Genomic DNA, 21606 nt, shown 5'->3' on the forward strand with positions numbered 1-21606 from the left:
CTCATACTGGAGTTCCAGCATGTCCGGCACAGCAGCGCTCAATGGTGGAGTCACTTCGTTCAAGGCACTGTAGTCTACAGTCAATCTCCATTCTCCGTCAGACTTGCGCACAGGCCAGATGGGGCTGTTGAAGGGTGAGTGGGTTTTGCTGACTACCCCCTAGCTCACGGATCGTCTTGTGGATGGGGATCACAGCATCTTGAGTTGTTCTGTACTGTCGGCGATGCACTGTTGTGTTTCTGTCCCATCTGGGGGACGGCAGTTGTTTCTGCCTATCTCAGGGACGGCAGTTGTTTCGGGCTCCTTTTTAGGCGCTTAAATTCCCCGGCATTCGGGTGGTTTTAGAGTTCTGGCCCTCTGCAAAGCTCTGTGCCAAACGCAGGAAAAGACGGAGTCTTCAAGGTTACATGCTTCGTTTATTAGCTCTTATCTTACAATTTTCTCAGTGTCCAAAAGATGTTTGCCGTGGCTCGGACATCTGGTGACTCCTCCTGTCTCTGGGCTGTCCTTATCTTTTATACTAATTGCTACGTATTCTTTATTTACTATTTATTACCAATGTCTATCACTATTACTAAAAAGGTCATCTTTACTTTGACCCAATCTTCACTAACTACTTTGTGCCACGTCAATGCAGCAATGGAGTGAGGGAAGAAGAAGGAGAAGAAGAAGGAGACAACACCCCAGATTCTCCATCTTGTCCCCATTCACTTCAATGCTAGAAACCTAAAACTACTATTTTCTCATTCTGTGATAAGCTAAACTACTATTTCTCACATTCTTGTTGCCTGTAAACCTTCTCTCAGTGTAGGAAGTTTTTCCCATGGACTGAAATCAAAGCCAGTGTCTCTCTGAGCTCTGGGCTGGGGTCCCAGACTCCCCTGCCCAGGTCCCTGACCCTCCAGGGCAACCAAAGGAATGCCCTGGACTCCAACATCTCCCCCTCCTGTTTGAACTAAAAACACTTTCTTGGCTACCTTGTCTATGGATTGCCGTATACATGGAAACAAACACGGCAAAATCATGAGGATTACAAACCTTACTAAAATATATATAACTATTTTCAAAATTTCCTTCCACAATGGTGAAAGGTTAAACAAATTGAAAATTCCATCCATCCATGACTCAGTTGCTTTTTGAAGTTTGTTCACATTTTCCTGCAATTGCCTGATGTTCTCATGAATGGATTTGGAATGATCTGACAAATTTATGCAGCACATTCCCTCAAATTCCTTGCACCCATGCTCGTGGGTTAGCAAAAGATTATCAATCGCTGCCCTGTTTTGGAGACTTGCTCGTCTTACACTGTCAATGTCTAACAACATGTCACTCAGTGCAAGAGAGACAGCTCGGGCATGTTTGCTCAGCCAACAACCCACGTGATCCAATTGTGCCAAGGCTGCTCCTGATGCTGCCTGTGGTGCAAAAATTGCAACTGCAATTCTTTGAGCCTTGCTCTATGTGTGAACCTCATCACTACAACTTGGATCATACATTTGAACTCAATCTTTTTCCTCTATGTTTTAGTTCTCTCATCAGTGTCATGTCGGGTGTTAGCAATGAAAGCATTCCACTGCTGCATGGATCACCTGTGGCATTTGCCAGGATTGTGGACTAAATTTTGTCCCTACAAATGAAAAGGTTTCCCCTCAGCAACTGAGCTGGAACGTGATTGGATGTTTTTTCCAACATCTTAGTGTAATTACACCAAGATGATGAATTTCTGTAAAAATTGAGGTTTGGAGTGATGTCTGTAGCTTTATTTTTTGTCACTCCGGAAAGGCTGAATTTCACACAGAATTGCATTTGGACTGACCTAAGAATTTCTAGTTCCTGGGGTTTAAAAGGAGCCACAGGAAGGAATTTCATCCAAACATCCCATTGGTCTACTGGATTTACAATGGACTTTGAAATCTCTGGGGGGATGTTTTCAGGAATCGGTCATTTGCTCACTGGCAACTCCACCAGACATGTTGAAAAAGGTTTCCCCTGGCTTTGAGTGTGTCAGGCAGATGGTATCTAAACCTGATGCATTGCTTAGAGTTTCCCAAACATTCTCTTTTGGTTGAGCCGCGGGCAAAACTGCCGCACTGCTCAAGGCAACTAAGGAGAGAATGAGGCACAAGGATAGTTCTTTCATTTCCAATGCCCTCTTTTCTCTGGGAATCCTTAAAAATGCAACACCACCCAAGCTCCCAAGAAAACAAGTCTCAAAGTATCTTTTGCACGTAGAACGAAAGGATGTCTGCTGTCTTGACACTGGCTTCTGTCTGCGTGCCTACTTCTCTTCCTCTAGTCTTGTGGTCCGTCTCTGCTGTCTGGACTCGGTACGATTTTACGTGCTTTGCTGCCAGTCTAACTGCTGTGAAAACACAAGCAAATCCCTTGCCCCAAGTTATTAATTTGAATGGCCTTTTAATTTGCCCTGTTTTTGGGTTTCTGATCAGAACCAAAGGATTTTTCTTCAGTTTCGCTCTTGGATTGACTGCTCTTATGGATGCAGAAGACTGCACATGCTCACAATCTGGACAAGCACTAATGATTTCCTTTGCCTGACTTTTGGAAATGTGAAAAACTTCCTATTAGTGCTTGAGCATTCTGATGAAAGAATGCATGATTCAATTTTGCCTGTTCAAAAATGTTTGGTAAAGTCCTTGAAATTGTCATGGTCAATTTGTCTGCGTGTGCATTGCCTTCCACCAAAAATCTCAGGAGGGATGAATGTGCTCTCACGTAGACAAAGTATTTATGTTTTCTGTTTTGCAACAATGTCCTCATGCACAGCAAATATGAATACAAATTTTCACTGTCAACTCCTCTCAAAAGTGAATCTCCAAGTCTTCCGACCACACCAGCTACACAAGCTGAGTTTGTGATCAAACCAAAAGGTTGCTGAAACAGCTCAAAAGCTTTGACCACTCCTGCTAATTCCACTATTTGTGGTGACCCTTGTACTATTCTTATATCTGATTTCCACTCTCCTGTGATGTCATCTTTTGGCTTTTCCCTGAAACTTATTTTTGCCTTCAACAATTTGTGACTTGGGAAATGAATAGTACAAACACCAGAGTGATCTAACAATGCAATCTGCAAGTTCTCTGATTACTGCAATGCCCAATCAAAATATTCTTTTTTCAAAGGCAGGTAAATTGTTGTAAAATCTTTGCCTGCCATTGTTTGCAGCCTGGTCTTAGCTTTGATGATGATCTGAGCTATTATTTCCTGACTTGTGAGGATCATCCTCAGAGACCTGTAAGATAAAAAATTCCACTCTAAAATCAACAATGGGTCTTTTTGTGATGAATCCTACTGAAAAATCAACCTATATAACTATTTTTTTCCCCAACACTGCAAGAAAGAAAGGTAAAGATGTTACAAAACAATCCCCTTTTAAGAGATTCATCAGATCCCTGACAACTTCACGATCTAAACTCTCCCATCTCGGGTTTACCTTCTGTGTACCATAATTCACTGGCATATCCATGCCCTTTGCACTTATTGAACATTTCTTTATGTCTGTCCATTCTGTTGGACTGAATTCTGGTTTGGCAGAAGCCTGTGCGGTGTCTGCTTCTGAAACTGTCTCCTTTGTTTGTGGCTTTGCTGCTGCTTCATCCTCTCCAGGATGTTTTGGAAGCTGCACGTCATTTGGTCCTGTTTCTTTTTCTTTTTCCTTTTCTTTCTCTTTCTCCTGCTGAACAGGAACCAGAGTTTGCTGAGCATCCTCAAATTTTTCTGCAGCTTCTTTCCTTGGAAATACTTGTAAAATCTGAGGTATTTTTGAATGTGCCCCTGTCCGTAACATCTCTGCAGCTGCCCCTGAGTCTCCATAAACAGGAGATCCAGGGACATGGAAACTGCCCGTGGGCAGGGTCTGGCCCTGCGACGTCAGCCGCCTGGGGGTGGTACCTTCGAGGCTCTCCCCGCCTCGGCCACGCCCCATCCCTGCCAGCTCCGTCTCCACCCGTTCCGCCCCTGCTTGATCCAGCCCGGCGGTCTCCGGCGGGATATCCCGCCCTCTCTCACGCTCAGGACTCGTCCCGTCCCTTTCGTCATTTGAATCTGCCCCACTCTGAACAGAATTGTGCCTTGGGCCTTTCCCTGCCCCTGCCGCGCCTGCGTTTGAACATGCCGCATGGCTTTCTGGGATTTGTAGTTTTCGACTCTGTACTTCCGTGTTCGGCAGCTCTCTCCCGGCGCTTCGCAACGCGAATGTATTTTGAGCTATGTGTCCCCTAGCTTGCGTCATCAGCATGCGCCAAGTCGCCCGCTCGGTTCTCGGGTCTCCCCCCGCTCTGGCTCCATTGCTCGCTGTTTCACACCCCGCGCACTGCGCAAACTGACCTCCCCCGCGGTCCGCCTCTATCCCGCCCGACGCGTCTTCCGTCCGCGCTTCCTCGCGCCCCGACGCGCTCTGACGAGATGAGTTAGGACCGGCTTTCTGTGCGCGCCGCTTCCCCGGCACCTCGGCCGCCTCGCTTTCCCCCCCTGTGCTTCGTCCCTCCATGGAGAGGGAAAGGAACGGTGAGATGATGTCTCGCAGTGACCTTGGGTGTGCAAAGGGACTCCGCGGTGGGTTTCTCCCCCCGCCCTCTCGGAAAGGATGTGGGGTTTGCCTTGGAACTGCCTGAAACAAAAGCATGTCCAATTTCCCCTGTTCTTTTGGGTGAATTGAAAGCTTCCCTTTTCCTGGAATTAATTTTGGGGTTTTTGACGAATTTTCTGATGAATCTTGAAATGCATGAGAGTTCCCCCCTCCTCCATACCCCGGAGGAGCTATTGACCTTGAAGATAGCATTCCTCTGTCTCCTGGCACTCCCTGCCCCACAGATAAAGCTCTGCTATCTTGCTTTTCGCTACTATTTTCTGTTATAACTTCTAATTTAATTCTCCCTGCTGCGGTTTCAAACCTCGCAGCTATCTTGTCTTTTTTCTGTCTAGAAATCTTTTCTTGTGAAATGTTTGACCCCATGGTGTCTGTTCTAAATCTCACCGTCTCACCAAAGCCGAAAAGCTTGCTGCAGCTGTGTCCATTCTGCCTCAGGGTGTGTCCTGATCACTGCCCGCAGATCTCAGGGTGACGGGTTCCAGGGCCCTTTGGAAAACCGTCGTCTGGGACGAATTGAAAACGAGCTGTTCTTCTTCTTCTTGGCCAGATAGGTGTTTCTTCTCCGGAGTTGTCTTGGTTTGGCTTTGATCTTCTGAGAGCTTTGATGTTGCTGCAGAGGTCTTATTTTTCTCGTTCAGGAATGCCAGATGTCGTGCATCCAGAGACGCTTGTGGCTGCCTGACCAGAGACGCCTGTGGCTTCTGTCCCATCTGGGGTGCCAGTTGTTTCTGTCCCATCTGGGGGACGGCAGTTGTTTCTGCCTATCTCAGGGACGGCAGTTGTTTCGGGCTCCTTTTTAGGAGCTTAAATTCCCCGGCATTCAGGTGGTTTTAGAGTTCTGGCCCTCTGCAAAGCTCTGTGCCAAACGCAGGAAAAGATGGAGTCTTCAAGGTTACATGCTTCATTTATTAGCTCTTATCTTACAATTTTCTCAGTGTCCAAAAGATGTTTGCCGCGGCTCGGACATCTGGTGACTCCTCCTGTCTCTGGGCTGTCCTTATCTTTTATACTAATTGCTACGTATTCTTTATTTACTATTTATTACCAATGTCTATCACTATTACTAAAAAGGTCATCTTTACTTTGACCCAATCTTCACTAACTACTTTGTGCCACGTCAATGCAGCAATGGAGTGAGGGAAGAAGAAGGAGAAGAAGAAGGAGACAACGCCCCAGATTCTCCATCTTGTCCCCATTCGCTTCAATGCTAGAAACCTAAAACTACTATTTTCTCATTCTGTGATAAGCTAAACTACTATTTCTCACATTCTTGTTGCCTGTAAACCTTCTCTCAGTGTAGGAAGTTTTTCCCATGGACTGAAATCAAAGCCAGTGTCTCTCTGAGCTCTGGGCTGGGGTCCCAGACTCCCCTGCCCAGGTCCCTGACCCTCCAGGGCAACCAAAGGAATGCCCTGGACTCCAACACTGTTGAAGTGGCAATTGGCACTTGTTGCTCTTCCACTTTCAGAAGACTTAGAGCAGATGGGTTCTCTGATAGTCTAGGCAAGGTATTCAACTGCTTTACACCCCCTGTCTCTACAGCTGCTATCCCGAATGCCTACTTAAATTCCATTGGGTCTTTGAAATACCCATTTCGGAGGAAGTCTATGCCCAAAATGCATGGAGCTTCTGGACCAGTCACAATAGGGTGTCTCTTCTACTTATTTCTAGTCAGGCTCACATTGGCTTCCACCAAAGTAAAATCTTGCGAACTCCCTGTCACCCCAGCAATGGAAACAGATTTTTCCCCTACATGTCTTGATGGGAGTAATGTGCACTGTGCACTAGTGTCAACTAAGGCCTCATATTTTTGTGGTTCTGACGTGCCAGGCCAACGAATCTACACAGTCCAAGAAACACGGTTTTCCCTAGCCTCTACCTGGCTAGAGGCAGGGCCCCTCTAAGCCTGATTATCCTTATTTTCCTGGGTAACCGGAGCTGCTTCTTTCTTGCTAGAATTTCCTCTCACAGTCTTGCCATCCAACAATTCATGCAGCTGTTGCGTCATAGCATCAGTAGATTCTCCATCCTTTCTTTTCATGTTTTCTTCACAATCACGCAGGAAAGACTACAGCTTAGCCCGTGGGATGCCTTTTCCTTCTCTATCTAGGGAACGTTTGTGTGTGGTGCTAGAGCCCCTAACTTGTACTGCAGAGATCTGGAGAATGTCCTCCTTGAGTTCTTTGTGATTCTCTTCTATCTTGTCTGCTAATCCCTGCACTTGTGTTTCCAGAGCTGCAATTCTTGCATGTGTTGGACCATGCATGGCATCTGCATATGTTTGGAGCTTCTTCGCTATATCAAGCACGGTCTCCTCTGTCTCATCCCGCTTCATTATTGCTAAAGCAGAGGAGTATTCTTGTGGCCTAAGTTGTACAAGTTTTTTCCACATCACAGGTGTACATGGTACCAAATCGGGGTTCCTAGTGCTTATGTCATCTGAGAAGACAATCTCCGCCACTGCCATTTCCCTCAAGCGCTGGATCCCTTGTTCAATGGTTTTCTACTGGGTTTGCTGCATATAGAGATCGTCAGCACACAGATATCTTTGTGTCACACTTCCCAGGACCTGTTCCCAGAGACTACACGGATTAGCCTCTCTCATCATTTCTTGGTCAATAACTGGATCATGTGACAGGGATCCAAGATGTCTTGCTTCAGTGCTATCCAGCATTGTAGCCTCGCCTGCAGCATCCCAAAGACGGACTAACCAACTAATTATAGATTCATCAGGTCGTCGAGTATAATCCTTTCTTAGGCCACGAAGGTCCTTCAGGGAAAAGGACTCAATAGTATCTCCTGCTCTTGCAGCAGTTGGTCGGGCTCTTGATCTTGTAGCAGTTGGTCGGGCTCCTGATCTGGTAGCAGTTGGTTGGGCTCCTGATCTGGTAGCAGTTGGTTGGGCTTCTGATCGTGTGCTAGTTGGTTGGACTCTCGATCTTGTGCTAGTTGGTTGGGCTTCTGATTTTGTATCAGTTGGTTCGGCTTCTGATTGTGTATCATCAGTTGCTTCAGCTTCTGATTGTGTGTCAGGTGGTTTGACTACTGACTGGGTGTCAGGAGGCATTGAGGATCCTTCACCTGAATCATCGTCTACTGGTCGATCGGTTTTGTCCGTGTGCTTCTTTCCCTTCTTTACTGCAGCAACTGCTGGTGTCTTAGCTTCATTGTCTGGTTTAGCTGCAGCCTGAATAGCTGTGGGATTGGCTGCAGCCTGAGTGACTGATTTATCTCCCTGCTCCCTTGCCTCTATCTGCTGCCTTACAGTGTTTAGCAGTGTGTGACTTATTCTAGAAAAGCTATAAACTATATAGAGGAAAGTCACTAGGTGAAATACTAGGAAAGTGGTGTCTTTAACGTTCAGGAGACCCTGAACATTCTTCAAAAGTAATGTAACTGACTTAAAAGAGAAGAAGGAAAGAAGAGGCTGAAGAGCTTCATCCCTTACTCCTCCTCTAACAAACTGGGTGCAATTGTTGATAAATCCCCAAAACATGCTGCTGGAACTAGGACGCAGGGTAGGACGAAAAAACTATAAACTGAACATACCCAGAACAAACTCCAGTATCTTTATAAGCTTCTTGTAAACCATAATCACCGAACCTAGCAAAATAACTATGCTAATTTGTGCATCTCTAGTGTAAAAGCTGTATGTTAGGGACAATATTGGAGCTATTTCTGGGTAAGAGAACAAACTTAGGGACCAGAAAGGTATTAAGACCTCAAAAAAGCCTAGGGAACAGAAATGAAGAAAAGACTCCATTCTAAGAGACATTAGGAATTTAAGAAGCAACATGGCTACTGACTGTTTAATCCCCACCCAAAGGACAACTAAAAAAATGCAGTTAATAATAATCAATACAAGTTTTTTCCACTCTCTCGAGCCCCACATTGGGTGCCAGTTAGAAGTATGTCCTGGTTTGGGACAAATTTGGGAGAAAACCCCTGTAGAGGATCCCTCTAAGGAAGCAAGCCCAAGTGGCCCCTCCCTCCAACCGGTCCGGTAAAAAAAAAAACCTCTTTGGAGAAAAGTGGAAAAAACTATTTTACTAAACAAATGAAGTGCATACAAGTATAAGGAATGAATAATATGAAACAATAAAACCTCTCCTTCTGAAGTGAGATGGCAAATTGAGAAAGTCCTTGCCGTGGGTGTAGCTCGGCTCTCTCTCAGCGTCTCCTCAGTCCCAGTCTCTCCGGCGCTGCTGGAAAATGCCAAGGTCCAGGCCCCGGTGGGCCGCAGGTGCAGCCCCCAGTGCTCCCCTGGGTTTTCAGTCCAGAGCAGGTTTAAACAGTTCCAAGAAAAAGGAAAAAAAACAGTCCAGGGAACTTCTCTGCCTTAGCTAGCTGAAATTAACTAAAAGCAAAAAAAAAAAAAAAATCTCTGTCCTGCAGTCTCTCCAAGCCTCCGCCGAACACGCTGTCTGCAGAAGAATGTGGAGGAGTCAGGCAGTTTTCTCAAAACAAACTCCGCGCTTCTCCTTGCTCTTAGAACCAGTCTTAAAGGCACAGGACTCAATATACAGCACAAACAGAACAGACGATTGGGGATACAAGCATCATAAAGTTACCCTCGGACAAGCAAACTTTATCACAGCATCAAATTTTTAAACATACTTGAGTGTTGGAGTTGATAGCTATTAATTAATTCATGTATTTTCACCAAAAAAATTATGTAAGTTACTTGCTTGTGAGGCATATGCTGTGAATTCGAGTAGATGAACTATAGTTGGATATATGGTAAAATCTAAGATAAAAATTTAGGGAGTAATCTATAACAATAACTGTAATAATTAAAAGATAATTGAATTTCAAAGCAATTAACCTGTTGCAATTTTTTAGCTGATACGGTAGTGCCATAACTAAAATCTAAGAACTTCCATCAGACTATGCTAAACACCTCGAGATAGATAAACCCCATATTAAAAGGGTTTAGATAGCTATGGCAGAAAATGAAAAGCTGATGATTCATTTTGCTATTACCAAAGAAATACCATTACACTGAATTTATAAATTATTCTTTTTGTCATAGAATGCATAATGAATCACAATTTTGTTCATCACTTGCCTATAATTAATTTAACGGGTATAGAGATGTTGTCATACATTTTCTCCAATTCTAATTTTTATTAATAGAATTCTTCTTTGTCAGGTTTAGCATAGTGATCAAGAGGAATGTTGTGCTGGAGTTACAAAGAAGCAAAGAAAATAAGTCTCCTCAGATTTCAGTTCTGCTTTGCATAGCAGTCTTTTTAACAAAGAAAATTCCTCAGAATGGAACATGCACATTATTGGAACATTATTAGTGTTGTACGCTGTTTTAATGAAGCCACAGACTACAACATAGGGATTATGAAGGGATTTTTTTGAATATAGATGCTTACCTAATTGAAGAAACATGCAGAGAATATATACATTTTGTCCTTCCTCCAGCTAATTTGCAAAGAGTTGTAAGAGTACTACAATGAATTGTATTACATCAATGATTACATAGAAAATATTTATTTATATGTGTTTATATAAAAAATGTCAGCTCTCTTTCCATCAAATACATGTCCTGACTCCTGGAGCAACTTTCAACATTTCTCTTTCTCTGGAGAAAATAGTACAAAAGTTAATAAAAACAGAAGTTAATTTTCTAAACTTTCATTTTTGAAGATATCAGTGATATACATTAATATATATTAAGGCTCACTTGAAATATATTCCCTCTTTTTCAAGATAAGGCATCGATTATTTATGTGGCATTTCTCAAAATGAAAGCAGTGCAGAGTTTCCAAGGAATTCTACATGGCACAGCTACAGCAGATATAGTGGGTATGTGTTGAGTGGGTGTTTGGACATATCAGGAAAAGAGGATCTTCCGGCTTTGTCCATGTTGCACAGCTAGAGTACCCCCAAAGCTGTTCTTTGGCTTTCAGAGTGAATCCTTGGAGTATTTGACTTCAGGAGGGCTGCCCAGGACATCCTGAGCATAATGTGCCTGGAGGAGGCTGGCAGAGAGAAGCTGCCCTCTCAGGCCCATCAGAATATCCTTAGACAGCCTGATATGGAGCGTGCCAAGTGCCCAGGTAATCCCCAGCTCAGGTCTCACCTGGGAAAGAGGAAAGGGAGGTCCTGCACTTACAGCATCCCATTAGATGGCTCTCATTAAAGAATACATGTGATCCATTTAGCAAATCCATGTATTTTCGGTCTTTTCTCACCAAAAATGAATCTGTAGTCTCAGGTGACAGTCTTATATCATAACTGCGGAATGGCTTGGGTTGAAAGGGCCCTTAAAGGTCCTCTAATTCCACCCCTCTGTCATGGGCAGGGGTACCTTCCGCTAGACCAGACTCAGAGCCCCATTGAATCTGGTCTTCAGCCTTTCTTGGGCTGGGCATCCAGCTCCTCTAGACAACTTGTTCCAGTGTCTCACCAGCCTTACAGTAAAGAATTTCTTCCTAATATCTAATCCAATATCTACCCTCTTTCAGTTTAAAGGACAGACCTGCATGTGATGTAGCCCAGGTCAGTAAATTATTAAGAGTGAAAAATGCATTTGACCTGCTGTGAAAAAGGCAATGTAGATATGGTCTCTCTGTAAACAGTGCAAGCACAAGCTTCTCCTCCAGTATGTAGGCTTCCCCAACCATTCACCTGTCCCCAGGGCTGAAAACCAGCCACTTCTCAGCTTGGCTAGGAAACAGCAAATCTCCATCTGGACCCATACATAATTAAAATATCCAGTAAAGCAAAGTTAATTGCCATTTTGGGGCAACCTCTTTCCATGGTGGGTCCTAGAATCTTTGGATTAATCTGTTGTTCTCTAGGACCTTTATTTCCCCACTATCTTCCAATCTCATTTATGACATTAAGTATGACCATGAAGTGCCCTTGGTCTTTTTTAGCAGCCTCCCAGCTATCCCTCAGTTGCCACGGAACTCCTGCCCCTTATTTTTTCAGTCTCAGAGCTGCTCTAAGCCCTTCTAGCTTATCCTTTTTCCATCCACTGAATTCTTCCCACCTCAAAACTTTCCTTGTCCCCTGCCCAACTATTTTCCAAACCCTTCCTGGTCCAGGTTCATGCTCCCTGACACTTCTTGACAACAGGCACAACTTTTGACACTGAGGTTCCTGCACCCTTCATCTGCATTTTCTGCACCCTGTGGGGGCAGCTGCTGCCACACCAAGCCACATTGTAGCAGGCATTTGTCGATACTTTTCAGTTCAGTTCCAGTCCTGCCTCTCCAGCATCAGTTGTGCATCTCATTCTGATAGGGATTTAAAAGTACTGCTAAGAGGCATTTATAAAACATTGCCCTAGATGGATTTCAGAGGAAATGTTCAATAAAAAGGGGTAAAAAGAAGCCCTCCCTGAAGGAGCATTCTCTCCTCCACCAGCCACAGAAATTTTCTCAGAGGATCTTTGAGGGTTTATTTAGTTTTCTCTCTTAAAAGGATTGGCAAATGTTTTTAGGACCCTTTGGCTTTGTCTCAAAACCTTAATAAAGCATTAAGGAGAATTACATAATTTAAAGGCAGCAATGGCCAAGTAGGGCATGCAGTGCAACTTCTCAGTAGTGCAGTCTGGCATTGTTCAACATATTTATTGGTGCCTTTGTCCTGTCTAGATCTGGTTTACAAGGCATAAGGCTTCTGATGGTTTACAACTTTTAATCTTCAGAGTTTTAATACATAAGAAGTGTGATACATGTAACTTTCTTTCAGATAAAGTAACTTGTCTTTTATACCATACTAATTTCACTTGTCAAAAGTCTCAAAAGTCAAAACATACTTTTATAGCTCAGCAGCAATTTAAATAAAGTGTAAAAGGACTACTCAGTGATTCTCTCTTTTCTGCTCATTCACTGCAAAAAAGAGCTCTGACTAAGCAAGACCTCTCTCTTTCTATAACTGTCAGCGCACCTCACCCGTTTTCAACCTTAACATCATCTCTTCTGAATGCGTGTGTCTTTTTTTTCTCCCTTCTCTCATCTCTCTTTCCACTTTTGACCTTTTTAGCTATTTAGGCTTTGGGGGAGTTTATGAAATACTTCAGAGTGTTCAGCAAAGCCGTAGGATGCCTGAAATTCACAGTAAGTCTTTCTGGTTTACTTTATCAGTAAATCAGAAAAATACTGTTCCACTGAAACAAACAGACTTCTCTGTGGTTCAAATGCTGCCTCATTTCTGCTGTTTTTCAGCTGCATTTTCCCTTCCAAAAAATTTTTGAAATCACTAATTCTGATAAGAGTGATTTGATCCCAAATTTTAGAGCAGCAGCAAAGATGTCCCAGCTTGACTTTTAACACTTGTGTCAAGCAGGATTTTTTCTAGCAAGCAACAGTGCTGCAAATTTTCAGTGCTTAGCTGGACAGGTTAGAAATATCACATTGACTTGTACAGGACATGGAGGCACATATTCATCATGGATGATTTTGTGATGGTGTAGTTACCACATGACAAAATGGAGCAACTAGGCTTGTGTTAGTGCTGAACAAATAACTCCACAGGATTTGAATTTTGGCCAAAACCTGTAATAAATATATTCCTAGACTTGTAGAATCATAGAGTATATTGAGTTGGAAGGGACTAACAAGGATCGTCAAAGTTTGACTCCTGGTCCTGCACAGGGTAGTCCAAGAGTCACACCATGTGTCTGAAAGCATTGTTCAAATGTTTCTTGAGCTCTGTTAAGGTTGGTGCTGTGACCGCTTCCCTGAGGAGCCTATTCCCATGCCCAACCATACTCTGGGTGAAGAAACTTTTTCTGGTATATAAACTAACTTCCTCTGACCCAGTTTCATGCTGTTTCCTCGAGTCCTGTAACTGGCAACCACAGGGAAAAGATTTGTACTTGCCCTTCTGCTTCCTCTCTTGAGAATGTGGCAGACTGCAATGAGGTACCTCAGTCTCTTCCTCTCCAGGCTGAACAGATGAAGTGACCTCAGCCACTCCTTGTATGGCTTCCCCTCAAGATTCTTCATCCTATTTGTAACCCTCCTTTGGATGCTTCTAATAGCTTTATTTCTTTTACTGTGGCACCCAAAACTGCCCCCAGCACTCAAGGTGAGGCCATGCCACTGCAGAGCAGAGGAGACAATCCTCTCTCTTGCCTGGCTGGTGATGCTTTGCCTGATGCCCCCCCAGGACACCTCAGGCTGGCCCTCCTGCCTGCCAGAACACTGCTGGCTCATGTTCAACTTGCCATCAACCAGCTCCCTTTCCCTGGCACTGCTCTCTAGCCTCTCATTCCCCAGCCTGTCCATACATCCAGGGATGCCCCATCCCAGGTGGAGAATCTGTTACCAGCACTATTTGTCTGCAATGAAGGAAGGTAAGAACTGTATTAAAACTGGAACTGAAATAAGAAAATGTCATAAATATTTATGCTTTCAAGTGCTTGGGGTGACATTTGAGTTGTCAAGTCTTTTTATATGGAATATTATCCACACCTTTCACCTTCTGTTGAAGGACATTTCTTTGCCAATGTTTTTGGAGCAAAACATTTCTTGTTATGATAGTAAATTACAAGGTTTACAATTTAGTTTTTGAGGAAGTATTTACTGAGAATTGAAGCTAAAATGAACAAGATGTGGCCTCTGCTTGAATGTGAAAGTGCAGTGGATATGGTATTATCTTGTCATACAACAGGCTGGGATCTCTCTTCAGAATTCTTTCTATGTATTTAAAATAAACCTGGGTAAAATGTTCCCTATTATGTAATGAGCATTCTGTCTGGTCTATCCAGAGAAAACACATACAAGTTCTGCCTTATTATAATTTTATGTGCTCAGTTTTTAAGAGGCACTCCCCACCACCGCCCCCCCCCCCCCCCCCCCCCCCCCCCGCCAATTGGGCTGAAATATTCATAAGTTAAACAAAAAAACCCCAAATTTGCAAAACCTGCATTTTTTTCCACAAATCAAACAAAGTGGAAACCTAGTAAAAGTTTCAAGTTATAAACTATTAATTAAGGTGAAAATTGGACATTATATTGCTATGAAAATAATGACTTTGAATCATCTTAATTGACTTAATCCTCCTGGAATAAAATGCTGAATCTCCAAGCTATAATATTCTTTTGAGTAGTCTGATACTAAACAAGACCATTGTGATTAATGGCAATCATAATTAATGTAGAATAAATTAATAATGGCTTTTGATTTTTTAGTAAAATAACAAAAGGTATCTTCTGTGGTGTATTTTATGTCTAAAAGAGATGTGGTTTATTACATACCATTAAATGATGTGAAACCACTATTCTTCATTTGCTTTGAAAAGAAATATATTGTAGCTTACTGTTTATCAGGTAGTAAAAGCTAAATAAATTAGGTATATTTATACAGGAAGTGTGTAGTACTTAAAGAGAATGCCCTTAAAGAGAAATTAAATTTCTGGACATGGAACATTTATAATGAGGTGTAGTCAGACTGAGTCTGAATTGCAACAACAAGCCTTGTAAAATGAATAATAATTGATTTCATACTTTATTTTGAAAACAGGGCTTTCAAAAACTAAATAAGGAATTGTATACTCAACAGTATCAACAGATATGTATTGATACTGATAGTAAAACTCTCTTTTTAAAATTATAAGTGAATGTATATACCAAAGGACATTTATCTTTACTTCTGAGAATAGAAATATTTGAGAGAGTCAGGATGACAGAAAATAAATAATGGGGGTTTGAGTATTTATACTATAACCATCTTTTTTTTTTTTTTTTTTTTTTAATACCAAAAATTAAATATTACCAATTCTTTGTGTTTATATAAAAGTAAATTCAGGACAGAATTTACTTAAAGTTAGTGGCACTTGAGAGATCTGATTTTCAAATGCAGTAAATTGCAATTATTGGGACTGAAAATGTTTGTCCCAAAGTTTTGTTTCAGGTTAAATCAGTATTTTTTTCCTGCTGCATTTGTGTTGGATTTTGAGGATTTCTTTGATTTTTGTGTAGCTCCATCTTAGTTGGTTATGAAATAGATGATTTCCAAATTGTCCCCAAACTGCATATACTTTGACAGAATCATGGGGAAATTATATTTTTATGTATATTTATTTAAATCGTCCTAAGTATTATTTCCGATATGAAATGAAATTAGATGACATTTTTTGCAAAAGCGACAGGTATATAATGAATTCTAAATACAGTATATTTCTGAGTTCAAATAATGTCTGAATTTTCTGTGTTTTAATACAACAGGATTTTAGTTTCTCGTATGGCAGGCAGCACCATTGGGGCTTCCCAGCTTGCTCTCCTCTCACTGGCCAGAAATTTAACCCCAAAATTCTTCTTGCCATTTGTGAAATTCTAAGTCTTCCTTAAAAGAATGGCTTTTGGGCAGCTTTATAAATGAAAGCTACCATATTGGCACAGAGAGCCTGACACAGATTTTTGCTGTTAATTTAAAGAATCAGAAAATACATGCATCAGTTTAAAAAAAAAATGTAGTGAGGCAGCTGAAATCCCAAGACTTCTGCTGCCACTAGTCCGTGTACATGAGTAAGTGAGGAGGAAACCAGTTCTTTAGACTGTCTCTGACTTCAAGGAAAATGTCAGGATTCAGGATGAATATCTTGTAGCCTAATCCCAGTGTGCTTGCTCCCATGCCTGTTTCATATAGATCCTGCCTGTCCCAACACCTGAAAATAGAAACTTTATGTGTCACATCCTTCCACTGTTTGCTGATAAGAGAATAGACATCAGTGAAAGATACCAAACAACGTTGTACAAACAACAGTTAGCAGAGGGAGAGGAGATCCATAAGGCAGAAAGCTTCATATGTTTGCCTTCAGCCTGAGAGATCATGCATGGCTGTGCCTATTTGAAAAGCTATGGAAAAAACCTGTTCTCAGAAGTCCATCCACCATGACAGGTGTGTATTTTTTAAATTTGCTTCATCTCCTTTCTTATGATCATTTTATAATGCAGGCCCTGCCAGACTGATTGTAACTGAATACATATCACACTGCCTAACTGTCCTGGGGCAGAGGAGGGGATGGGACTTGGTTGGGAAGCTGTGGGCAGCCAGACACCATTCCTGGCATTGGTGTGGTTGACATGTAAGCTCAGCTCTTCATGGTTAATTTATAATGAAACTTTGAAACTCTAGGACAGGTTAAGCTTTGGGAAGGTCTTAAATTTTGATTAGCTGAGCAATTTTCCAGGTGAGCAAACTTTCTAGGCCATTTTCTGAAAAGTCTGCTGAAGCAAAATGCTGGAGTTCTACTCAGAAGTGGGGCACAAGGTCAGTTTCCTTCTAGAGTTATCATAGAAAAGTAGAACTTTTATTTTCACAAGTCCTTCTTGATGCACAGGGAAAAACTATCAATCTCTTGGCAACAACCTTCTACCTTTCCCTTTGTTACTTACAAAAGAGCTGCTGTGCATTGATTTAAAAAAAAAGATGCAATTTATCCACCTCAGCCACTTTGTTTTTTGCACCAAGTAAAAGAATTCATCCTGATTCAATCTATTTTTTTTTGTCTACTGGGAGCAAAAGTAATAAAAAGCAATCTTATTTAAAGATCACTGCAGTGTGCTTGTGATAGTTGTTCAATAGTTTCAGTGTTGTAGTAGTCTTTTGTTTGATGATCATGAAGGTTCCCACTAGGTCTGAACACATTAAAGATCTGAGGAAAGTCATTTTCCTTCTTATCAGGAGAATCAATTGGACTGAACACATAGGTTCAGGCTGATAAAATTAAATTATGTGTACTGCGGAGATGGAATTCTTGCATTTATTTTAGCCTCCAAAGAAACAAATGCTAACCAGCACTGATATTCAAGCCAGATAGGAGCATAAAGCTAGACAAGATGATTCTTCTTTTTCGTCTTTTTAATGGTGGTGAGGGTTTTTTTCTTTTCCTTTTTTTTTTTTTTTTTTTTTTTTTTTTTTTTTTTTGGTGTGCGGAAGAAGAATATTACAAGCTACTTTCTCTGATTTATTGCCTTCTGAGACAATCAGAAATCTGAAACCTTAAAGTAAGCTTAGAACCATTTCTTTGTTTATACTTCTGCAAGGTCCATTGGCATATGGAACTAATTTCAAGGTTCTTCATTTCCCCAGACACAGGATCAAGAAAGGCAGTGAAAGACGTAAGTGACATCAATGACCTCAAAAGTGTAATCTCCAGAGTCCAGCTCCTTATGATAAAATAATTATTGATGCCAGAGATTTCTTCCCTTTGGCTAGTCCCCTTTCCAGTACTCACAATAATTCAGTGTTTTAATGTGTATTGAGATTTGGAGACATTTAACTACTAATTTTACTAAAAAAAATCTAAAATAAACTGTCTTTTTTCATCATTAAATACTTCTGTATTTACATTTACAGATGTATTTACAACAGCAAATGTACAAAATAGCAAACAAAGTTTTACAACTTTGTTCCACACCACATCAATGTCAGAATGTTTGTTCCTCCACTAACAGGCACAAATATCTTCAAAGTTTAATTTTAGATAATGATATCAATAACAATGCAGCCTTTGTTTGTAAAGTTTTTTCCTTTAATGGTAAAAAAGTGTGGAATATCTCATTTTGTTGTTTTCAGTGACCATGTGTTTTAGATAATTTGTATCACTTTACAGAAAGTGGAACTTCTTTTTCAGAAATCCTGCTCTTTAGTCTTTGAAGACACTGAGAGCACTGCCAGTGACTTTAATGAAACGAGAATGCAAACCTTCAACCTCTGTGTAATCTGTTTTAAATAGATTTATTTTGTTTGTATTCTATTCTATTGCTTTCTCTTTGTAATGATTGTTTTCTGGACTTTGAAGATCAGTCTTTCAGTAAATTATTCAGTAGACCACTGGATTTTCTTAATCTTCCAGATTTTTTAATGGTCTTTTTTTTTTTTTTTTTTTTTTTCTTTTCCTGTGGAAAGGACTTTTCAGCAGTATTCTATTGAAAAATTGCTTAGGTGACATAATAGTAGTTGAAGAAATAAAGATTCAGCTAATGCAGAATATGCTCCCATCCAGTTAGAAAGATGAAAAAATTGAACTATGGTTTTCTGAACTGTTCCCAAGTAAGCCCTAAGTGATGTTTGCTATACAGATCACATGCAAGGTTTTTTATATCTGAAGGAAATCAGATTATATTTTTGCCTTCTTAAATGTAGAATATTGACACATTAATCTCTTATCCATCCTCTCACTGGAAAAAGGATAGCTGTGTTCAATTAGATTCTCCTCATTTCATTAGTTTTGAACATAAAAGTTACTTATTCATCAATAAAACAAAAAAATGGTCATGATTTGATCATTGCTAATTGATTATCAGTGTAAAATCATATAATCACTGAAGTGAAACAACAAAGCTCCTGGGTGCAAAATATCCCTGAACCATCTTTACTTATTTTGGGAATTCTATAGAAACAGGTTCACAGCTCTGAGTAATGTCTCCTGATTTCTGTGCTCTCAACCTGTGCTGTGTGCACTATTCAAACTGCCCACACAAGCATGCAGAGAACTTTCCAGGACCTTCAGGCCAATCCATTTCCCTGGAGTATAATAAAAAGTTTTTCTTCTCTGAGGGAAAGTAAATTTTCAGAGAATCTGAGAATGAGGGACCATCATAACAGTGGCAGAAAATGCAACTTAGAAGACTTGGTACATATTTTATGTACTGTAGTGATTTTGTAGTTTGACTTTGAAAATTTGATGGCCCACAGCCTCGGGGCAGGAAGGATTTACTCACTGTGGAGCAACATGTTTTTAGATACAATGGGACACTAGCAAGTCTGCCTAAAAAAAAAATCAAATTGTGGTATTAAAGAAAAACAATTTATCTCTCATAAATCAAACAGCAGAGGCAAAAAGCAAATAACAATCTTATTAATCGCAATTTACACTGCAGCTAATTACTTCTTTAAGTTTGTTGGGATTTATATGTTTGTTTCTATGGCAAACTATCAGGGTAAACGGAATAAAATTACTAAACATTACCTTGCATGATCATCTCTCACACATTAAATCCCCCACAACATGCATATAACTCAGTAGCTTTGGTGCATGCTGCAGAGAGTAAGAACACAATGTTCTTACTCTCCATCATAGACTACAGACTAGCCTCTAAATCCCAGGATGCCTTCTACATCCCTTTCCACTGACAGGAGTTACATTTGCCATCCAACTTCAACCTAGGCGCTTCTTCTAAATAAATCTATCAGCATTAATATTGTCAACTATCAGAGACAAGCAAGTTTGCCTGGTTTTTTATCTTGCAGCCTGAGAGATTAAATGCCCTAAAAGAATCAATCACTTTTTAAAAATATGTCAAAGGCTTGATATAGACAATGAGATTAACTTGATTAAACATCATTTCTCCAGTTAATAAAATGATTACCATTCCCTAATCATATTTTATTATATTTGATCTAATCATATTATATTTGATAAACTCTCAAAAGAAAATGGGTGTTCTTGGGACTCAGTAATTTAAAAGAAGTTGCTGCAAGTCCTAGAAATAAAGGTAAGACAAAGGGAATAATGGATTCTGCATTATCTGTTCATGATTTTGCAACAGATTAGAGAATAAAACTAGCCTTAGAAGCAGTAATATTAACAGCAATAATAATAATGACTAAAATGGCAATATGATTATTTGAGATTATAGATAAGAGCTTTTGGAATATTTTAGCACCTTTAGAATGGAAAAGAACTCTTCTAATATATACATCTGTGAGATAAAATAGAAGCTATCAGTGCCTGCTCATGGTTAGTAGTTTGACATGAAAGACTTTAGTGGAAAAGCATTGTAGTCAATAATTGTTGCCAATTCACCTCATTCCATGGATGTCAGAAGAGTTGGAATTTGATTGACCCCATTCAAATCTGTCCCTTATTATTTACAAATGGCATATGGGAAACATTTGATCAACTGTATACTCAGACCTGACTGCAGGACTATGGGTGGGAATACTGCTGAGTCTGAATTTTTCATACACAGGTGGATAAAGCTAGGAATCAGTATCCTCATCCTATGGGGGGGAAAAAAAAAAAAAAAAAAAAAAAAAAAAAAAAAAAAAAAATAAAAAAATTTGTTTTTTTTTTTTGGTAAAAACTCCAATGAAACACAAAAGTGAAAATGTGTAACAAAGCATGGATTTCTTTGAAGCAAGCTTCAAGCTGGTGAGTAATTTAGGCCATTCTGGTAAAACAGAGAACCCAAGAAGCATTTATTACAGTTATTCAGTCACTGTAAACCAATAGAAAACAGATGAATGTATTTAAAACCAAAGAAGCTCAAAACAGTAGCTGTGATTGAATCACTACACACACACACACAAAAAAAAAACCCAAAAAAACCCCAGGTATACTTAAAGAGTGCTAGCAGCTGACTAGACAGTACAGGGCTATGGTAAAAACATAACTGCTTACTATTATTCATGCCAATTTATGTTTTGTTTTAAAAACATGCTTAACAAGATAAAATATATGTTGGAACTACTTGTCTGATTCTGACGAAATTACTCCCAAAAGTTATTTAGTATTTGGTCTCAGGTTTTTTTGTTGTTATTTCCTGCTACATGTTGTTATCAGAAGCTCCAGAATGCATTATATATACACATATATATATATGTACACACACACATATATATAATAGAATTGAGGATATTCACAGATCTTTTGTTTTGTATTTGTTTTGTTTTTGTTTCATTTTTGTTTTGTTTTTGTTTCCTTCCTTTCAGCTAAAGGCTGAAGAATGCTAATAAATCCAATTATTTAGCTGCAGAAAAATGGAAGTTAGAGTAGATCAGTCTAGAAATACTTCTTTACAGTTCATTTCACTCTCATTCAATAATCACCAGTAGCAAGCAGCACAGGGCTGTCAATTACCTTTAATTTGCTTTAGAAACTTAGAATAAAAGTAATATGATTCCTTCTGGGTATAAATCAATGAAGAAAAGCAAAGAGAGCATGAATTTGACTGGTCATAGAACATTCATTAGATTTATTCATCAGTTGCTAGTGAATACTTATTCAACTCAGAAGTTTGG

Source organism: Hirundo rustica, chromosome 4 (assembly GCF_015227805.2).
Source record: "Hirundo rustica isolate bHirRus1 chromosome 4, bHirRus1.pri.v3, whole genome shotgun sequence".
Lineage (NCBI taxonomy): Eukaryota > Metazoa > Chordata > Aves > Passeriformes > Hirundinidae > Hirundo > Hirundo rustica.